Here is a 21,393-nt window from a genome sequence, read left to right as displayed (position 1 = left end):
GTCCAGAGACGATGTAGTGTTACAACTCTTCAGGGTCTCCCAGGTCGTCTGGAGACGATGCAGTGTCAGCTCTTCAGGATCTTCAGGGTCGTCTGGAGATTGTGCGGTGTTTCAGCTCTTCAGGCTCTTCAGTCGTCATCTTCCTGGTCGTCCTCGTCATCTGGCTACTTTGGGCCAGGCATTGTGGTTATATACACTCTGGTGGGTTGTAAACGGTGGGCCGTGATTGGTTGTAAACGGTGGGCCGTGATTAGTTGTAAACAGTGGGCTGTGATTGGTTGCTTTTGGACCAATCATGAGGTGCCGGATATGCAAATTTGAGGGATTCTAGTGGCCAATCAGAGCAAGGTTTTGAAGGTCAGGTTTTTGGAAGGGAACCAATCATGGCAATTATTTGCTCTCTGAGAAACCTCGGCAGACTCGCTGGTGTGCAGCTTCCCACACATCCTGAATATGCCAGCACTTGTGTGCCCATGAACTGGAGCTAGAAAATCTATCTGCTGGGGGTGAACTGCAACAGCAGAACCCTGTTGGGAATAACTGTCTCTCTCAGAATAGATAGATAAATAAATAAATAAATAAATAGAATTTCTGTAAAAAGCAATTACAGAATAAAACTTGCTCCATCATCGGCATGAAATTCCACATTACTTTTTCACTAGTATCAACTTCTGACTTCTCCCTTCCATTCCAAATCATTAATAGCTTGAGTTCACTTGTAGAGTTTAATTTTGTACAACAGGAGAGTTAGGTATGCAGACCCCCATGAGCAATTGAAAATCTACAGATAATGTTTGGCTCTCCTAAAACTTAAATACTAGCAACATCCTACTGACTAGAAGCCTTACTGATAACCAGAACAGGTGACTGACATGTGTTTGTACATCACAGGTGCTATATACTCTATGCTTACAATAAAGAAAGTTCCCACCTGCAGACCACACTACAGTACTATTCAATTCAACATTTTGGAATGTCAGAATTTTTCTACTTTTTTAGAAGAAAATGCAGCATCAATAGCAATATGGGGCCCCTTTCTATGGGTCCCATAGTGTTGTGCAAGGTTGACATTATTGCACTAAACATGGTGAAAAATACAAGAAAACCAGGAGAGAGCATGTTTTAGTGTACTATCCAGTTTACTGAAAAGATGAACTGCTTATGTGGGTCTGACTGGCCTCATGAGGCATTTGAAGTGGACACTTGTGACCCTTGAACTCACCACAGTGAAAGATCGAGGTGGCTATGAAATTAGTGCAGTAGTGCAGTGTGTGCTACAGTTACTTTACTGCAGCTATGACTTAATACTGCAATTTTATGTTTGTTCACATTTCTCTAGTCTGTGAATGCTGCTGTTTATGGTAGTAAATGGAATAATGGACTAGTATCTACAAATATTTTATGCATTCATTTTATACATAACCTTTTATTTGTGTGATTTTTTTTTAATTTAGAGCTTTTATTTTCTTCATATACTCTTTTTTTTTTTTTTTTTTGGAGAGGTTTTTCACTATAGGGTGCGTGTGCTCGACAGACAGACAGAGAGAGACATAGAGACAGAAAGTGAGAAATCACCCCCCCAGGGGGGATGGTCACGCCGCAATCTCTTCTCCTCCATTCTCCTCTTGGGATCTTGGGCATGCACGCACACACACCCAGCGTGAGTTTCAAGCCACTGGGTCCGGGATGCGAACCGTGGTCGACTACGTGGGAGTCCAGCGACATAGCCATTACGCTACCTGCTGGTTCCCTTCATACACTCTTGATGTTGCTGAGAGGAAAATGAAGTTTGTGCAGCAGCAGCAAAGTCTAGTCAGTCATGGAGGTATGCTCTTTCAGAGCACATACCTAAGTCTACATGAAACTGCATTGAAACAACCCACTCATGTATTGAAGATCAAAGTACAAATTTGCATGTCTATTGATTTGGCAACTTTGCTGATGGAGAAATTAATGTACTAATTGCCAGTACATTTTTATAATCGCTCTACACATAAACATTCACCACTTGTCATTCAGTTATGGAAGTGCTGTTGATTCCAAAAATGTGCCCAATGATATAATCTAAGATGATATAAGGTAAACTTCTCCAAATGGATCCTTCATTCTGTTACATGAACAAGTATACCACCACTTAACAGATAGAAATGCAGTAATTTATCTTCACACAATGGCAAAGATTTTCTGATACAATTCTTGACTTTAGAACACAGGAAAACAGTCCCTTTATTAAAGTGGAAAAATACCTTCTCTTTATCAAGAGATGGCTGAAAAGTTTGAAAATCACAGGAATGTTCTCTGTACCCTTTGATCCCTCTCATAAATGGGCAGTGAAAAACAGATCAAATTCCTAAGTACAAATATGTACTATTAGCCACACATGATGCTTTTTCATCATTTCTGATTGTTATCAACTGCTTCCATTTCACTAAAGTTGTGCTTTTATTCTCCTTTGGAATGGCAGTTCCAGGAATCATTAAATAGAATACTAACAAATGTTGATATCAGAGTTCTAGAAATAAAAATACTCATCTACTGTAGTACAAGTCCAATCTTTCCAGAATCTGTTCCTGGACACCTCGAGTTGTATAAGTAATACTGCAAATTGCCATTTTTCTATAGCAAACTTGAGTTTTCCCAAGAATGTCTTATTTTCCATCAAATCTAGAGTACTGAATACATCAAATCCTTTCAATTTGGCTAGAATGAGCTCATCATTCATGAGCTCCAGCAGGGGCGTCTCAATGTGGATGCTGTAGGAGTACACAGCTCTGAGGCTCTTGTGAGCAGGATGGTGCATGACTGTCAAGAGGAAAGTGTAGAAGCTCAGGAAACCTGTCAGTTTACAACCAGACAAATGTGTCAATAATGTGCTCCCTGGGGAGGGACCAATGGGCTGCTTCCTTTTCATCCATCACGGGTGCTAGATGAAACTGCTTCAGGTAACTGTTGATTAATTCTTTTTTTTTTTTCTTTTTTCTTTTTTTCTTGCTATAGGCGTGCGCTCGCCAGCCAGAGAGAGACATAGAGACAGAAAGCAAGAAATCACCCCCCAGAGGGGATGGTCACACCGCAATCCCTTCTCCATTCTCCTCTCGGGATCTTGGGCACGCACGCACACACACGTGCCTGGCATGAGTTTTAAGCCACTGGGTCCAGGACGTGAACCATGGTCGACTACGTGGGAATTCAGTGACATAGCCATTACGCTAATTGCTGGTTCCCACTGTTGATTAATTCTTGAACCGCTTTGATATCTCTCGGTTTCATGGGTCTCAAACCTGAAGTTTTTGGAACATCTGGAAGTTTGTAGAGCTTCGTTGTTCTCTGTAAAGTCATGTTTCTGCTCAAGTGAGAAAATTTTACTTCCACCAATTTTCTGGGGTTTAGTGATTGATGACAGTATCTGCATGTGGCCACTGGCTTGAGAAGAACTTCTCCCGCAGTGTACACAGCCTGAAAGATTCCTTCCAGGTTCACTATTCTAGTTATTTCCCGAATTAACACAGGTGTTACACGTTTTGATCTCAAATTTCTTATGAACACAAAGAAAATGGATTTCTACCTGTGCTTCGCAGCCTTGTCAATGTTCCTGGCCGAGCCCTGGCATGTGGATAACAGCTCCATTGCTCTTTGGATATCCTGCAACTTCTGCATGGGGACAGTGGAATTTTTTTGAAGGCTGATGAATTTTAATCCCCTGAGAATCAGGTGCAGAATCTGACTTGGGGGAACCAGCAGTTAGCATAATGGCTATGTCGCTGGACTCCCACGTGGTCGACCGCGGTTCGCGTCCCGGACCCGGTGGCTTAAAACCCACGCCGGGCGCGTGTGCGTGCGTGCCCAAGATCCCAAGAGGAGAGTGGAGGAGAAGGGATTGCGGCATGACCATCCCCCCTGGGGGGTGATTTCTCGCTTTCTGTCCCGGACCTCAAAATGGTCTGGAACCCGGGATGAAGCCATCGCGGGGCAGAACGGCCGAGGTCCTCCGCGTCCCAGGAGCTGGCGCCGGGGCGGGAGCCGTGAGGCGCGTGCCGTCCCCGCCCTGTCGCGCCCGGGGGCGCCCGCGCGCCGTGTCCTACCCTTTGGCGTGCTCCGTCTCCTCCTCATTGTCCCCGTCTATCCCACACGTGTCCTGGTCGTCCAGCTCCAGGCTCTGTCCAAATCCCTCTGGGACTTCCTTTGGCATGCTCTATCTCCTCCTCATTGTCCCCATCTATCCCACACGTGTCCTGGTCGTCCAGCTCCAGGCTCTGTTGGCTGGCTGTGGACTCTGTCCTCCACTGGGGAGTCGCGGGCTGGGGAGGCAGTGCTCAGGCTATTTGTGTAATATTTCTCAGCCATAGTGTTTGTGAGTTTTTTCAAAACATTTCAAATCTTCAAAAGTATTTCAAATATAATTACTGAATAAAAATAGTATATAAGTGGACCCTTGTATTTCAAACCTGTGTTGTACAAAGGTCAACTATATTCTGATATTTTTGTTAATCTTTAAATGCATAGAATAACAGTAATAACAAGATTCCTTTATCAAGCTTTTTTTCTATATTTTCAGCTATTCCTCCACATAATAAAGTATAGGTGTGAAGTTTCCTTAATGCTGTGCAGACCCTGACAGTGTGCACACAAATAGCCCATATATAATCCCTGCTGACCTGACTCATTGACACCATTGACTCCCACTCTCCAATCTACATCTGGGTGTGAAGTTCTCCCTGTGATGACCCCCAGGTGGAGCTACTTCACACATTCCATGTCACCGATGGAGGGTAAGATGGAACCTGCCTAGAGATGGAAGGGGATTTGGAAATGTTAAGGTTAAATTTGAGCAAATGTCTGAGGCCGGATACTTGTGAGTTGGGATTTGGCACATCCTAAAGACAGCATTTTAGGGAGAAGAGGACAGAAGAATTCTGTCTTCTGGACAGAATATGACAGAGAATATGACATTTTGCTAAGGAAGAGCCACTCCTGACTCCTGCGTATTGCTCCTCTTCTGAGCTGTTTTCATGAGCAACATTGGTCTTGAGAGTTCACTGCTGAGTGGTGAGAATGTGCCTTTCAAGGTTTCAAATCAGCAACCCACTTCCTGTGCTGAAATCGCCTCCAAGATGAGGAATTCACCCTGTGGATAAGAGTCCTCTGTTGTCACAGAAACACCAAGACAGCATTTTTGTTTTGTTACCCTGGATAAAGTCCTGTCCTAGTGAAACCCACAGGGTAAATTAAAGCGGGAGGTGAATCAACTGGACAAGCCTTCCTTCAAATTCACAGACCCCACATTCTCTCCTCGTACCTGTTGAGCACAGGATCACCAGGTGATATTGATCAAATTTCCCCACCTGTTCTGCCTTCCTGCCTTTTTCCTTATTCTCTCTCTCCTTTAATATTTTGCTAGAGAGATCATGCACTAGCTGGAGAGGTAGAGTCAGAAAGTGAGAAAGAACCACCCATGGTGGATGGTCACATCACAATTCCTTCTCTATTTCTCCTTTAAGGATTTAGGGGCACACACAGGCAGACAGGTGTGTTTTCCAAGCTGTGCGTCTGGAACTCAACCCTGCAGTCAGCCAAATGGTATCCAGTCACCATACCCACCAAGGTACTGGCTGACCCCCCCCCATTCTCTTTTCCTCTTTTTCCTTGTGTCTCACTACTTCTTGCCCACGTCACTCACTGTTGTATCTTCCCAAGTCCCTAGAGCCCATTCCATTCAAGTGCAATGTCACCATCTCTGTCTCTCCCTCAGGTTCCTTTACTCACTTAGGTTCTCTCAGACTCTCTCTGTTATCTGAATCCCTCCCACGCCACATTGGCAGTCACAGGCATAGGATGAACCCACCTCTGCCCAAGACGAGCTCACTTCCCTGGGGACATCAGGCATGTGGACACACCTGTCAGACTCAGCAAGTGGGATGGAACCTGGGACAGAAGGACACAGGGTGTTCCTGGGCTGTGGCTGGTGAATTCCCAGTTCAGGGTCCTCCCTGAGTCAGTGACTATGAGGGAGGGAGTCGTTGTTGGGTCCAGCAGGACCCCAGGATTGAGAGGGCTCAGGGAGGACAGAGGTGTACAGAATCCCAGGGCTGGGTGAAGGGGTGGCACCAGGTACATTCAGCAAGGGCAAGAGCCCGTCCCTGTGTGTCAACCATGACAGGTTCAGGCTGTGGAAGACGACGGTGAAGACTGAGGTAGAAGGCAGGAAACAGAAATGACCAGGGAGGCTTTAATGAGAGATGGACCTGAGTCCCAGCTCAGAGCATCTCCTGTCACCAGGATCAGGCTGTTGGAATGTGGGTGCACATTGTGACGTCCACAAAGACTCCAGACCCTAGGTGTGGAAGACGACGGGGACACTGATCTGAGTGGGAACTACAAGTGCTGAAGCTGGCTCTATCACCAAAATCCGACTCCTGGTCAACCAAAAACCAAAAGTTCATTGTGGGTGCCTGGAAGGCGAGTCACTGTGAGGACGGGGCCTGAGCTTCACCCCATCCCTGATCTGCTCAGCAGAACCTGAGTGTGGATGTTTCATTCCCCTCTGCCCCTCCCAGAACCTGGCTTCATCCCAGGGTCTGTCTTCCCAAAGTGCCTCTTCCCTGGAGGTCAGCTCAATGCCTGCAGGGGCCTGTGGGGTCTTCTGTCAGAGCCCTGCCTCACTCTAGGTCTGGTATTTTCAGGAGCAACCTGGTATGTTTAACAAACTTTTGTCTCCTGTCCATTAAGCCAGTGAGCAGGACTCAGAGCTAAGCAGCCCTGAGTTGAGTTAGTGCCATGAAACCTGTTTTATACCAGTTCCTTATATTTATTTAATTTTCTTGCTCCTCCTCTGCCCATTTCCACTACTCCCTTCCTTGAACAAGATGTTTATTACTCATTGCCAAGGTGCCAGAGAATTAGCTACCACTGTGTTCAGGTTCTCAGCACAGTTCCTGACACTCAGTACACCACAAACTGCATTTAATCAAGAAATGCTTACAGTTTCTTAAGGCTGCCTTCTTCAGATACCTCTTTCTTTGTTCTCTCAGTACAATAAAGATCAACAAATAAAGTGATCTTTTGGGGAGGTAATAGGTTAGCTATATGGGAACCTGCCATGTTGTTGTGAGACATATTGTTGGATGGCAGGGACTTGTGTGTGCTGTTCTCTCTGTTCCCAGCTTAGTGGTACTGGAAGGTGGCTCTCAGGACCACCATCAGCCTCACCCATCACCTTGGTAAAAATGAAAATCATGAGTCCACCCTAAAGATTCAGATTCATCGCTTCTGAGATGGGAGCCCTAGAACTCTGAGAGCTTTGTTCACACATTACCATTCCAGAAGTAAGATTGGCTAAAGTTGAAACATGGGACAAGGAGATCCTAAGCAGCTGAGAGGCAAAATGTCATCATAAGCATTCTTTGTGCAAATTTGCTAGGAGTAACACAAGAAAAAGCATCCAGATGGTTCAGTTAAATTTTCAGAGTTTTCTAAGAAGGGCTCAGAGACATGGAGACCATGTCTGCTAAAAAAGAAATGTGAAGATATGGCAAAGGTGGACAAAACTTGTTATAAGAAGCAAATGAAAACCTATATCCCTCCTAAAGGGAAAAAAAACATGAAGATCAAAGATTCCCATGCACCCAAAAGGCTTTCTTCACTCTTTTTCTTGTACTGTTCTGAGTATTGACAAAAATCAAAGGAGAACATCCTGGCCTACCCATTGGTGATGTTGCAAAGAACTGGAGAGATGTGTAATAACACTGCTGCAGCTGGTACACAGCCTTATGTAAAGAAGACTGCATAGTAGAAGGAAAAATACGAAAAGAATATTGCTGCATACTGAGCTAAAGAAAAGCCTGATGCAGGAAAAAGGAAGTTGTCAAGGCTGAAAGAGCAAGAAAAAGGAGGAGAAAGATGAGAAAGATGAAGTAAATGATGATAATCAATAAGTAAATTCTAGAACAGTTCCTCCCTTTGTCTGTAAAACAAGAACACAACTCACTCCTTTATGAGAAATAATTGGAAGTTAAAAATAAAAGTAGAAAATGCTGAAGCTTCAATCAGCAGAATTATTCATGTATATATTTTGAGGCAGTGGGGTTGAGTTTTGCCAGAAATTCCAAATTTTATAGAAGCAAAGATATTGAAAAAGTCATTACTTTCCACAAATAAAGTTTTATGCCTAAAAATAACACAAATATCATTTCTATTGCTACAAAATTAAAACACAATACAATATGTTATATTTGGAGATTTTATTTCAGTTCAGTCAACTTTCAGAAATATGTATTTATAATTACTTTACATCATCACAGCGCATGAGGCCAAGAGAATGTTTCCCATAATAATTTCCACTGAAACATTTTCACAGAGAAAAAGTTTCATCTCAGGGCAAGGCACTGCTGAAAGGACGAGAATTCCATTTCAAGTCCTTAATCAGAATTTTCCAGAATTCTGTCAACTGGACACCAACTACAGATGAACTGCATAGCTTCCTAGTAATGTTATACTCCAAGATTCCTTCTTGCACATTCTAAGTTATTGTACATAAAATACAAGAATGCCTTTATATGACCACCTACGGAGGTCTATTTTAAATGGAATTGAAGTTTACATACTTCAAATAGGTAATGGGTGTGTTCTCACCAGTATCTGGGGCTCCACCATTTGCACATGCACCACAGATAGGGCAGATTAGGATGCACCAGACACAGCTGCTCCCTTCAGTCAGTCTCTCCAAGTAACAGGAGGCTGGAGGCCAAGCCTTCCCTTCCATGCGGTTTCTCAGTCCCAGTCACTATCCTCGAATGAGGAAACCTGAAGGTCCTCATACAGGACACTCAGTGGAATCTGGGAAGAGTGTCTCTCAGATTTTTCTAGGACACATGGGATCTGAGCAGGCAGGGTTGGCATTTCAGGACAGGCTGAGGGAGAGATCATTAACTTGGAGCTCCACCATCCATTACCCAACATCCTGAAGACCACTCTGAGAGGCTGGTCTGAAATGTGGCTTGATGGTAGAGGATAGGGCATGGGGCAGGCATGGACAATGTTCAGGTGGAGTCTTTACTATTCAGGCTGCAGGTCAGAGTTTGGCAGGTGGGCTAGTATATTCTTGGTTACTTGTGGGGACATTGCTTGTCCCAGTCTAGTTGTATTTGACTGAGGTGGCAGAGTCTGTACAGACTCCAGCTGAGGTCTCTTTATGGGGTGTCTGGAAGGAATCAAGCCTGTTTTTAAGGGAGATTATGGCAAGCCTGGATGGGAATCTCAGCAGGTCTCTTGCCTGGTGCCTTGATTCTGAGATTGGAGTCCTGGCCCAGCCATTGTGTAGCAGGTTGTGGGCTGGCCTGTGAGTTCACACCAGGACACTTGGCTTGTGCTCGGGTTAGGTGTGTACCAGGACAAGGGTATTGGAAGGAAACTGGGGACCTTTCAGGGAACCACCAACGGGACTGTTGTCTGCCAGCTTCCCAAGGGGGAGGTCCTGGCTGAAGTGACTTAATATAGCCTCCGGGGAGTTAATACTAGTTACTGCCTGTCTCTTATTTGGTTCAAAACTTGAGAAGGAGCTCAGTCTGGGTCTTTTGATGGGAGACACTGATAGGCTGATGAATTTCACGTCCAATTTCTTCACAGGTAGGTGACTTGTGAGTCTGGAGTCAGGACAGATATACTCTTTGTTGTGTAGAAAGACATTTGCCCGCTTGGATGCTGTAGGAGAAGAGAACACAACTATCATACCCATTAGGAGTTTCTCACCATCACTGAAAATGAAAATCACTCAGGTGAAAAACTGTGGGGCATATAAAACTAAGTTTAACAATACATTTTTGCAAGCAATACTTTTAAATACAAATGGGTACAAGCTCAGAAGAAAACAAAAATTTCAACTGCTTTGGTTTTTATGTACAACTGAATACTAATCAAAACATTCAGTCTTGTTACTTAAGTTGAAAAAGCTCTTTTGGTTAAGCCTGGTGGTTAAAGTATGTGCCAGAGCCCACATGACTGACTGAGCGATTCTAATCTCAGACTCAATGGTTTGAGAAGCACACTGGGTGTGTATGCACACATGCTTGAATCCCATGAAGGGAGAGACAGAGGAGATGGGATGCATCACCACCATTCACCATGGGGTAGCAGGTGCTTTTTCCTCTCCCTCTGTCTCTGTCTCTATGTTCCCCTCAGGAGAACACACATGCACTTAAAATATAATAAAAAAGAACAGGAAAAGCACATGATGCACTCCATAGTGGAGAGTACAAGGCTAACACAGCTCAAAGGCAGGGTGCTGGCTAAGGAATACTGATGAATGACTCAGGAGTATTCATCTATTTTTTAAATTTTTTATTTTTTGGGAGAGGATTTTGCTATAGGGCGTGTACATTTGCCAGAGAGACAGAAAGCGAGAAATCATCCCTCAGGGAGGATGGCCATGTCACAATCCCTTTTCCTCTGTTCACCTCTCAGGATCTTGTGCATGCACACACACGCACCTGGCATGAGTTTAAGCCACCAGGTCCAGGACTTGAAGCATGGTCGACTACATGGGAGTCCAGCAACATCGCCATTACATCAACTGCTGGTCCTGTTTTTGTCTTATTTGTTGGGTGTAGGAGTCTGTGTTTTTGGAGTCATCTGATTAATGGGAGAATTTAATCCATTACCATTTAATGTTATTATTGATAATTGTGGTATTATCCCTGTGATTTTCTTTGCCATTTTTTTCATTTGATTTTTGCTCTTTTATTTCTGTCTCCCTTTAGTTATCCTGATACAATACTCCCCTTAGTACTTAGCATTGGTGAATTCTAGCATTGGTGAATTCTTTGTTTTTCTTTATTTGAGAATACTTTGTTTTTCTCATCTGAAGGATAATTGTGCTGGATCAAGTAATCTTGGTTGAAATTCTCTTCTTTTAATATTTGGAATACATCTTCCCATTCCTTCCTTGCCTGTATTGTTTCAGCTGAGAGGTCTGTCGTTAGTCTAATGGGATACCCTTTAAGTAACTTGAAGTTTCTTCCTTGCCATTTTTAGAATATTGTCTTTGTCTTTTTACTAATATGGTTATGATGTACTGGAGGAAGTACCTTTTTGTGTTGAGTCTATCTGGGGTCCTTCTTATGTCTTGGTTCTAAATTTCTCCATGTTTTTCTACATTTGAAAATTTTTCAGATAGTAATTTGTGAAAGAGGTATTCCTTTAGCATATTCATCACTTTCTGGAATACTCATTATGTGGATATTTGGGCATTTCTTGGTGTCTAGAAATCCCCATATGGTGTCTTCATTTTTTGAGGTTGCTTTTTCATTTTTTTTTTTTGCTTATTTGGTCTATGTTGCAGACTTTGTTTTCAAGGTCAGATATTCTTTCTTCTGCAATGGTCCAACCTGTTGTTAATGCTTTCTAGGCTAAATTTAATTTCTTGTATTCTTCATTTACAGAAGTTCGATTTGATTCTTTTTTAGGGTATCTACCCTTTTATGGAATTCCTTTTATGTCCTGAAACAATTTCCTCATTTCCTGGAACTGAGTCTCTGTTTTCTCTGGCATCCCAGAGTTTTTCCAATATAAATATTCACAATTCTTTTTCTGACATCTTCTGTATTCCTGTGTCATCCATTGTTGGTGAGGAGGTACTGGGCTCATGTCTGGGAGAATTACCTCCTTGTCTTCATATATCATTGAGATCTGTGCTGGATTTTGGTCATCCGATGCAGTGTTCACTTTTTCCTATTTATTGAAGATCCTGGAAGGAAAAATAAATTTCAGCCTTAGTTTCCAGGTGTGTTCCTACTGGAAGTCTGTGTCTACCAGATTAGAGCAGTTATGGGCAACGTGGCTCCTACACCAAATGTTCAGCTCTTGATAAGGTGATAGCAAGCTAAGGAGACAGAATTTAGTGAAGAGGATCAAGTGCAGCACATGGTGTGGTGTGCTAAAAAATTCCAAAGTTACTCTCAGGGCCTGAGACTGTACTCACTTGAGGACACCTGCCAAACTCAGGCCTCTAGAGCACTGGGAGGTAAAGGTTCTCGAGTTACTCCTAAGGCCTAGAGTGCACCCATGAGAGGAGGCCTACAGTGTCCAGACGAAAGTCTCCAAGTGGGTGGGGTGAGCCCAGGCTGCCAGAGTCCTAGACAATCAAGTGGTGAAAGTCCCATCGTAACTGGCAGGGTCTAGGAGTGCACTCACAACAGGAGACTTGTCAAGCCCAGGTCAGTCTTCCAGTGTGTGGGGCAAGCCCAGGCCACCAAAGGAAGGATTGGTAAAAGTTCCAGAGTTACTCCAGGGCCTAGGGTATATAAACAAGAGGAGGCCTCCTGAGTCCACCCCACTCACTAAACTATATATATATATATATAGTCAGAAAGAAAATGAAAAGGAACAATTGAATCCCAAGTTTTCATAAGCAATATGTTTTCATAAGCAATATAGAGAGAAAGATGGTCAACTGCAAACCCAGACATTTCTTAAGGAAAAAGAATATGAACTTGATGAATAACAAGAGCGCAGAGGACAGAATGAAGAAGCTAGAATCATGTTTTCCAGGAACTAGGACTAGCCCCTAATCAAGAATGGAGGGGACCAGCAGTTAGTGTAATGGCTATGTTGCTGAACTCCCATGTAGTCGACCGTGGTTCAAGTTCTGGACTTGGTGGCTTAAACTCATGCCAGACACGTGTGCGTGTGTGTCCAAGATCCTGAGAGGAGAATGGAGGAGAAGGGATTGTGGTGTGGCCATCCACCTTGGGGGGGGATTTCTTGCTTTCTATCTCTCTGTCTTTCTGGTGAGTGTATGTGCCCTATAGCAAAAATCTCTCTCTCAAAAAAAAAAAAAAAAAGGAATCAGGTGCTAAGTGGTACTTCCTAATTGTTCAGACCAGAGCCTGCAGGGTGCCTCCAGCATTGCACAGCCTCTGCTAAAGAGATGTGCCACCATGTTCATGCTAGTCTCCTTGCTGTGTGTAGATGAAAGGCCAGGAGGACTTGATTTAACTGGGCTTTCAGTCAGTGCCATAATAGAGATGAGGTTCTTCAAAAAGGCCAAATGAATTTGACTTGTAGAATAAAAATATTTTATGCATAGAGACAAAACTATGGTTTATTAATGTTTGTGGGAGTTCTTATGCCTTCCATTGAGAAGTGGAGTCTAATTATCTTCCCCTGCAATTGGGGATGGTCTTGGTAAAGTTTTTGAAGAGATGCTTTCAGACTTCTGAGGGAAGATCGTAAGAAGCTTTGCAGCTTCTGAGTGTGTCTATTGGAAATCAGATGTGGAACAAGTCAGCAAGTTTGAATATTGAGACTTTAAGACTGACAAGTTCATGCTGGCAACTAAGAGAGAGCTGGGTTTCTGTTTGATGTCCACAGTCACTATTACCTTTCTGGCTGAGATGAAAGGAATGGGGTAGCAGACCACACTGTCGTCAGGCAGACCAGAGACATCAAGAAGAGGTCAACACACACTGTTCTTTCCACTGAACCAACCCATAAACCTGTGGCATGTGATTAAAAAACAAAAACAAAAAACTTAAAAAAAAAGGTATTTCAATGCCAAAAGGCAAGTTTCTTCTTTTTTTTTGGAGAGGCTTTAGCTATAGGGCACGTATGCTTGCTGGAAAGACAGAAAGAGAGAGAGACAGAAAGTGAGAAATCAGCCCATGGGGGGATGGCCATGCTGCAATCCCTTCTCCACCATTCTCTTTTTGGGATCTTGGGCATGCACACACATGTGCCCAGTGTGAGTTTAAGCCACCGGGTCTGGAACTTGAACCACAGTCAACTACATGGGAGTCCAGCGATGTAACCATTATACCATCTGCTGATCCCCAAAAGGCAAATTTCAACAATACAAAGACCACAATTAATTTTGCACCAACCTATACTTGCTCACTGGTCTTGCTGTGTTGGACATAGATATACTGAAATGAATCCAGGACCTACCTTGCTGGGAAAATAGATCTAACCAGGAGTTAGCATGAACCACCACAAATGTGAATAAAGCCATCTCAAACCAACCCACTACAGCCACCAGGTGACTAGAGCCTCATGTGTGTTCCCTGACAATACCAGTATTAAAAACTTTACAATGAGCCTAGCCCAAATGCTGATCAATAGCAATGGGGTAAAATTAAGTGCATCTTTCAATAAGCCAATACATTTATTGAATGGTTATATAACAAAGTCAGTGACATCTAAGCCTTAGAAGTTAATGCTTAACATACTAGGAAATAGAGCAAACTAACTTTAAATATATGTGAAATGCAATAACTACAAGTTAATAATCACATGTGAAAGTTTTGAAAAGCACAATAAATATGAAGTGGGTGGACTTTGATATGGTTAAGCCATGAGAATAAAAAACAACTCTCTGGACAGCAGAAGAGTACATTGTAAGCTTTTTACCTAATATGGAGTTTGGTATATATATGCAGCCCCTGTACTGTGCTTTTATTTATTAATATATCTTCTTGGTTTTGAGCACAAGTATGATGCAGACTTTTTATTTAATTTAAATTTATTTATTTACATTCATTCACTGTACATCATTACAGCATACAAAATGAGATTTTCCATCCAGAGTACACTGTATATTGGCTCAATCAAGCACATCAACATACATGTTATCATCAACAAATAATTTTCCATTTCTTGTTTCCTGTATGTTTTGCTTTTTTTTTTTTTTTCATTCTTGATTCCCTATTTCTTACCCTCTGCCATCTCCCACTCTCCTTCCACACCATCTCTGGTATCTATGTTTGCTTTCTACACTCCCCCCCCCCACACTAAAGGTCTTAATTCATCTAAGTATTTTCATAGCAAGCACAGCTGATATATACATTTCCATGAACACAAGTCCAACTTTAGGCATAAGCCTCAGTGAGTAGAATGAACATCTTATAAAGTAGCACAGAACCGAGCCTATATACCTTACTGCAGTCATCGAATAGGTATTCTTTATGCATTTTTTTTAATTTCAAGAAAAACAGTTTTAGGTTTTTTTTTTTTCCTGAACCTTTTTTTTTTTTAAAAAAAAACTTAATTAACATACATTCCCTAAGTATCATCACAGCATACAAAATGTGGTTTCCCATCCAGAATATACTGCATAGTGGCTTAATCATGCATGTTATTTTTTTAAAAATTCCGTTTCTCGTATTTTCTTTTTTAACCCCTATTTCTCACCATCTGTCCTTTCCCAACCTCTTCTCACACTATCTCTGGTATCTGCAGTTGTCTTTAATTTCTTTCCCCCCCACATTGTACTGACCACACAATTTCTTAAATAACCCAACTATTTCCAATAGCTAGGTCACTTGGTACTATTAAGAAAACCAGTCTTAATTTAAATCAAAGAAATGCTAAGGAACTTTGCTTAAAACTTAAAACCAGGAAACAGGTTAGGATTCTGTGCAAATGGCAGGTACATGAACCTATCCATATCTCAAGATAGGATACAAATCCTTACAACCAGATAACAAAGGCTACAAGGAAATCAGCAATGTTTTAGTCAAAACTAATAAAATTATACTTCATCAATTCAGTCTCATGTACTTTATCTTCTGTTGTGGTTTGATTTTCCCGATTAAATTCCGGGATATAATATTCAACTCCAGACTTGTCCCTATGATTAAGTTGACCATTTTCTTTGCTTTTGAACTCTCATTTCTGTGTATCTGTACTTAATTTTCCAGATATAGCACTCCCTTGAGAACTTCTTGGAGATCTGGTCTGGTGCTGGTAAATTCTTTCAGGTTTTATTATCTGAGAATATTCTTGTCTTCCCACATGAAAAATAATCTTGCCAGGTACAGTATTCTTTGCTGAAATGCTTTTCTCTTAACACTTTGAATATATTTTCCCATTCTTTCCTCGCTCACATTGTTTCTGATGAGAGGTTTGCTGTTATCCTGATGGGATATCCTTTGTAGGTAACTTGATTTTTTTTTTTTTTTGGAGAGGTTTTTGCTATAGGGCATGTGTGCTCGCCAGAAAGACAGAGAGCGACAGAGAGACAGAAAATGAGAATTCACCCCCCCGGGGGGGGGGGGTGGCCATGCAGCAATCCCTTCTCCTCCATTCTCCTCTTGGAATCTTGGGCATGCACATACACTTGCCCAGTGTGAGTCTAAGTCACCGGATCTGGGACTCGAAGCACGGTCAAATACATTGGAGTCCAGTAACATAGCCATTATGCTAACTGCTGGTCCCGGTAACTTGACTTTTTCTCTTGCCAAGATACCCTTAGTATCTTGTCTTTGTCTATGGTTTTGGTCAACCTGGCTATAATGTGTCTTGGAGAAGATCTTGGGTTGATTCTATTTGGGGTCCTTTGTATTTCTTGGGACTGGATCTTTCAGTGCCTCTCTAGGTTTGGAAAGTTTTCTTGCAGGATTTCATGGAATAGATTATCAATGTCCTTATCAATCTCTTCACCTTCTGGAATGTCAATTATCCAGATGTTTGGATGTTTGATAGTATCTAGTACTTCTTGAATATTATTCTCATTTTTTTTTTTTTGGCAATTTTCTCAGTCTTTGTGATGGATTTTTCTAGGCCAGCAATTTTCTCTTCTACGTGTGAGATTCGATTTTCTGTACGATCTAGTCTGTTTTTAATACTTTCAAAGGGGATTTTGACTTCCTGTATTATAGCCTTCATCTCTAACAGTTTCGTTTGATTCTTTTGTAAAGTGTGTAATTCCTCTTTTAGATCTTGCAAGCATTTCCTCACTTCCTGGAACTTGTCAGATTCTTTCTCCTTTTTCTTCTGCAGTTCATTGTCTCTCTTCTCTCCCATCTCTGTTAGCTTCACCATTATGAATGTTCTAAATTCTTTATCAGACATTTCCATGATTTCCATTGAACTGCCTGTGGATGAAGAGGAATTATTCTTTTCCCTTGGAGGAGAGGTATTTTCTTGCTTTCCCACATTTCTTGTGGTCCTGCGGTGATTTCTAGTCATCTGATGGATGGTGTGTTTCTTCCTAATTCTTGAAGTTCATTCCTGAAATCACCACTTTGCAGGAGCCATGAGGAATCTTTTCCTGAAGGTCCACCTCTCGCTTCTCCTGCCACTCTAGCTTGTTTGCTGGAGGCTGAACTATCAGTAGGAAATCTTCATTTCTCTTTTACCCTTGAAATCACTACTTTGCAGGAGCCATGAGGAATCTTCCGATGCAGTGTTATTATTCCATTGTAAATAATGTAAAATAGGCTTCTATAATTTTCCTACTCAACTCATGACTTTTAAGAACTTTCATTATATGGAAAATACTCATGTTCTTAATCCTCTGAGGTCACATAATCTACAGAAAGTCTTGAAGACAAAAAGAGGCATGGTAGGGGCCAGCTGATGGTATAGTGGTTAAGGTTTACATGCTCAATGATTGTTTGAATCCTGGTCCTGGCAGCTTGAAAATCATGTTTGGCATTTCTGTATGTTTGTGCTCAACATCTCAAGAGGAAAATGATGGATACCTTCCTAAAATTTCTCTTAAAATCACCTCCTGAACAGGGGGATGGTCACACTAAAATTCTGATTCCCAGTCTCCTCTTGAGATTCTGGGTATGCACACACACACATCCAGCATGATTTTCATGTTGACAGGTCCAGGACTCAAACCGCATTCGGCCATATGAGCATCCAGCACCACAAAACCTTACACCACCTGCTGGCCCAAAGACAAAATATTTTGAAGCAATGTTGGTTCCAAGTTCACTTCATGGTCCCCAAAATGATCTCAGAAATAAATGAATGGTTGTTTTGAGTTAATTGTGGCAAAATGGAAAACACCAAGCAAAAAGTCAGCATGCCTGACAACTACATATCATGCAATCCTGGGGAAGTTACTTATCTTGTCAAATCCAAACTTTAGATCTTTCTAACAGACAAAAATACCTTGACAAACTCTCTCCCAACTACCAGGGGAAACTATTAGGATAGAGAGATAAGTAGCATATCTCTAGATGCCAAGTTTGAGGACAGATTAGGATCTAGAGACCTCAGACTCTAGAAATAATCAATGCGTGGAGGCTGAAGGAATGGGAGCTTATTTAGAGAGCAGTATAGATAGATCCTCTCAGCTGTGATAGGTATTCACCACAGACTCACATCTTCAGGACTACTTTAACAAGTAACATTTCCTAGGTTCTTGCCTACTCTTCTGGACACAAATGACCTTTCCCTTCTTCTTCTTTCTTTTTTTTTTTTTTTAAGAGTTATAAATATCTCATTTATTAGATGGCACAGAAATAACAGGTTTAGATTACATTACAAAAAGAACTCAAACTGCTCATAAACAGCCACTGGCCTGCTTTAAAAGAGGGTGAGGATTCTTCAGACTACTACACAAAGACACAAAAACTCAGCATCCTATGCAAAATAGTAAAGGGTACACAGACAAGTTCTTTTTAAAACAGAAAACAGAGAAATCCACATACTCAGTAACATGTCTATGGTGATTATAAGGGGATAAGCCTGTATTTGTAGGAGGCAAACAAAGCTTTCCATAGAGAAACAACTTTCGCAAGATGATTAGATGGACTTGCAATGAAGAAAATACATTTCAAAAGATGGATTCAGACTTACACTGTCTTCACTGAAATATTTAAAAATAAGGCCCTTCTCTGTATCAAAGAAATTTGTAAAATACACATCATGGATAAAACAAATTTTCAAAAAAGTTCTATCCAGAAACACGTATTTGCAAATAATAGAAATTAAACCTAAAGTTTGACAACAAAAATACTACTTGGGGGGAACCAGCAGTTAGCGTAATGGCTATGTCGCTGGACTCCCACGTAGTCAACCGCGGTTCGTGTCCCGGACCTGGTGGCTTAAAACTCACGCCGGGTGCGTGCGCATGCGTGCCCAAGATCCCGAGAGGAGAATGGAGGAGAAGGGATTGCGGCGTGACCATCCCCCCTGGGGGGTGAATTTTCGCTTTCTGTCTCTCTGTCTCTCTCTGTCTGTCTGGCGAGCGCACGCGCCCTACAGTGAAAATCTCTCCAAAAAAAAAAAAATACTACTTGGAACTACCTAGAATAGGCCAAGTTTGTGTTCTGCTTTAGAGCTTACAATGAAGTGAATCTGATTTTCACTGTAATACTGTAATTCTTTCCTTTTTAACCTTAATCACCAATGGCTGGGCAACTGAAATGGACATAGAACTATATAAACATCAGAGAAATAAGTAAACCTCATTAATACTTTCAAAAATTCATTTAGAGATAGAAACAGGTCCAAATAGATGCCTATCTAAATGTACTGCAATTACATTACAATTATTTTTCCAAATACACAGATATGCTCTGTCTTTTCTCAGCTCATTACCAACTCAAACAATTTGCCCTTCTAGGATCAATTGTTTGCTAGTAAATAATTGTTTACAGTCACAAAATGATGTTAGGAGGTTTTCTTATTAGTTTTCTTTCTGCACCCTTATAAGATTAAAAACTAGCTAATTCCAAGAGTCTAACATTAACCTCGCTTTGTTTAACAGCCCAGGAAATGATGAACCATCTGCTTCAGAAAATAACATACAGCCAAGAGGAAATATTGTTTAATTGTAGATTAACCTCCTTGTGAGGCAGTCTGAAGCAGCTTTAGAATTAGCAATTATAACCAGCGAAAGAAACAAATGGCTCAAGAATCTTTTTCTCTCTCTCAAAAAAAGAAAAAAAAAAAAGGACCAGCAGTTAGCATAATGGCTATGTCGCTTAACTCCCATGTAGCCGACCACGGTTCGACTCCCAGACTCGGTGGCTTAAATTCATGCCAGCTGCATGTGCGTGCATGCCCAAGATCTTGAGGGGAGAATGGAGGAGAAGGGATTGCAGCATGGCCATCCTCCCGGGGGATGATTTCTCACTTTTTGTCTCTGTCTTTCTGGCAAGCGCATACGCCCTATATCAAACCCCCCCCCAAAAAAAAAGCCTTTTCTTCTCTCATTTAAGGTCCAGAAAGAATGCAAAGCGATTTCTATTTCCTTTATTTATTTACATTTATTTCCACGGTAGAAACAAAAATCAAGGTCAAAATTGATGCTTGAAAGTGTAGTTACTGCCCTCCAATTTTGTTTGTCCAAATACCTTTAACGCAGCAAACCATCAAACCATCTCATGTACATAAAGCATCCATTTAAAAAAAAGAAAAAACAAGGGGCCAGCAGATAGCAGGGTGGTTAAGAGTGCTGGACTCCCACATGGCCGACTGTGGTTCAAGTCCTGGACCTGGCAGCTTGCTTTCTCACTTTCTCTTTTCCTCTTTCCTCTCTTTTTCTCTCTCTGGTCAAGTAAAAATAAATAAATAAATAAATGAAGTTAAATAAATAATTCTTTAACAAAAAAGAAAAAAATTAAAACCTCTTTTCCATTATTTTCTGATTCTTATATTAAAATTAATTTTTCCCTGGTTTCTTTGTTAATAATAATAAATCTACCATTGGGGAGTAGAAATTGTTTTATTATCATCAACACGGCACTTAAGTAAACAAAATCTTGTCAAGTTCATGGTGACTTGGGTTTTGTTTCTGCATCTGTAACTTGGTGAATGAAGATACCATCTTCAGGATGTTCAGTGTCATCCATCTCATACACATATGAAGATGCTATTGCAAGCATAGTGCCATCATTACTTAAGGCAAGGGGTGCGATGCTGGTGGGATATCGATGGAACTGGCACTGTCGCTTTTTGTTAAATGGATCCCAAATATTTACAAATCCATCAGAACCACCTGTGGCAAATGTATTGTGACTATTGTGAAAGAAAATGGCGTTAGCTGGGTAAATCTGCTCAATATTATTTTCTTTTAGTCTGTGACATTTGGGGACATACTTCTTCTGTACCTCAGGGCTTGGATCCAAATACTCAACTGCAACTCAGCCTTCAATAGAACTTAATACATAACCCTGCTTGTTTGGAAATCCTCATATACAGCCAGTCCGATATTTTAGGCTGGACTCCCAATGCTGCTGCACCTAGCCCACGTTCCTTAAGTCCCATACCAACACTCTGTGGCTGGCTGTTCCCACAATCAGCCAGTCCCCAGACACTGAGCGGGTATACACCCTTTCAGGCTGAGAAAAGGTCCTGGCATTACAAGGAGTTCTGGGATCCCACAATTTAACTGTCTGATCCAACTTCCAATAACAATCATGCTAACTTCTAGACAGTATTCAACACATCTGATAGGGGCATCATGAGTTCCAACAAGATTTTCTTCATTAGTGTTCACATCATGCATTTTCAGCTGATGATCTAATCCCACACTCCAAGCATGGGTTGGATTGTAGAACTAGCAATCCAGGACAGCACCAGTGTGCTGGTACTTAAGCCGCATGGAGATGGTTGGCACAACATAGAGGCACACAGATGTGTCCCAGGAGGAGACCAGCAGGA

At 41.7% G+C, this 21,393-nt stretch overlaps 3 pseudogenes; all 3 read right to left on the bottom strand.

Moving 5' to 3' along the window:
- The window catches only part of LOC102496991 (ribosomal protein S6 kinase alpha-6-like), a 5,851-nt pseudogene extending 5,224 nt beyond the window's left edge, over positions 1 to 627 (bottom strand).
- Positions 628 to 2,532: 1,905 nt separating this feature from the next.
- Positions 2,533 to 9,730, bottom strand: LOC102496566 (glycylpeptide N-tetradecanoyltransferase 2-like; annotated as a pseudogene).
- Positions 9,731 to 20,501: 10,771 nt separating this feature from the next.
- The window catches only part of LOC102479177 (mitotic checkpoint protein BUB3 pseudogene), a 1,003-nt pseudogene continuing 111 nt past the window's right edge, over positions 20,502 to 21,393 (bottom strand).

This window comes from Tupaia chinensis, unplaced genomic scaffold (assembly GCF_000334495.1).
Source record: "Tupaia chinensis unplaced genomic scaffold, TupChi_1.0 Scaffold000365_1, whole genome shotgun sequence".
In the NCBI taxonomy this organism is placed as follows: Eukaryota; Metazoa; Chordata; class Mammalia; order Scandentia; family Tupaiidae; genus Tupaia; species Tupaia belangeri.
The sequence above is the reverse complement of the archived record's forward strand: the minus strand, read 5'-3'. Positions and strand labels throughout refer to the sequence as shown.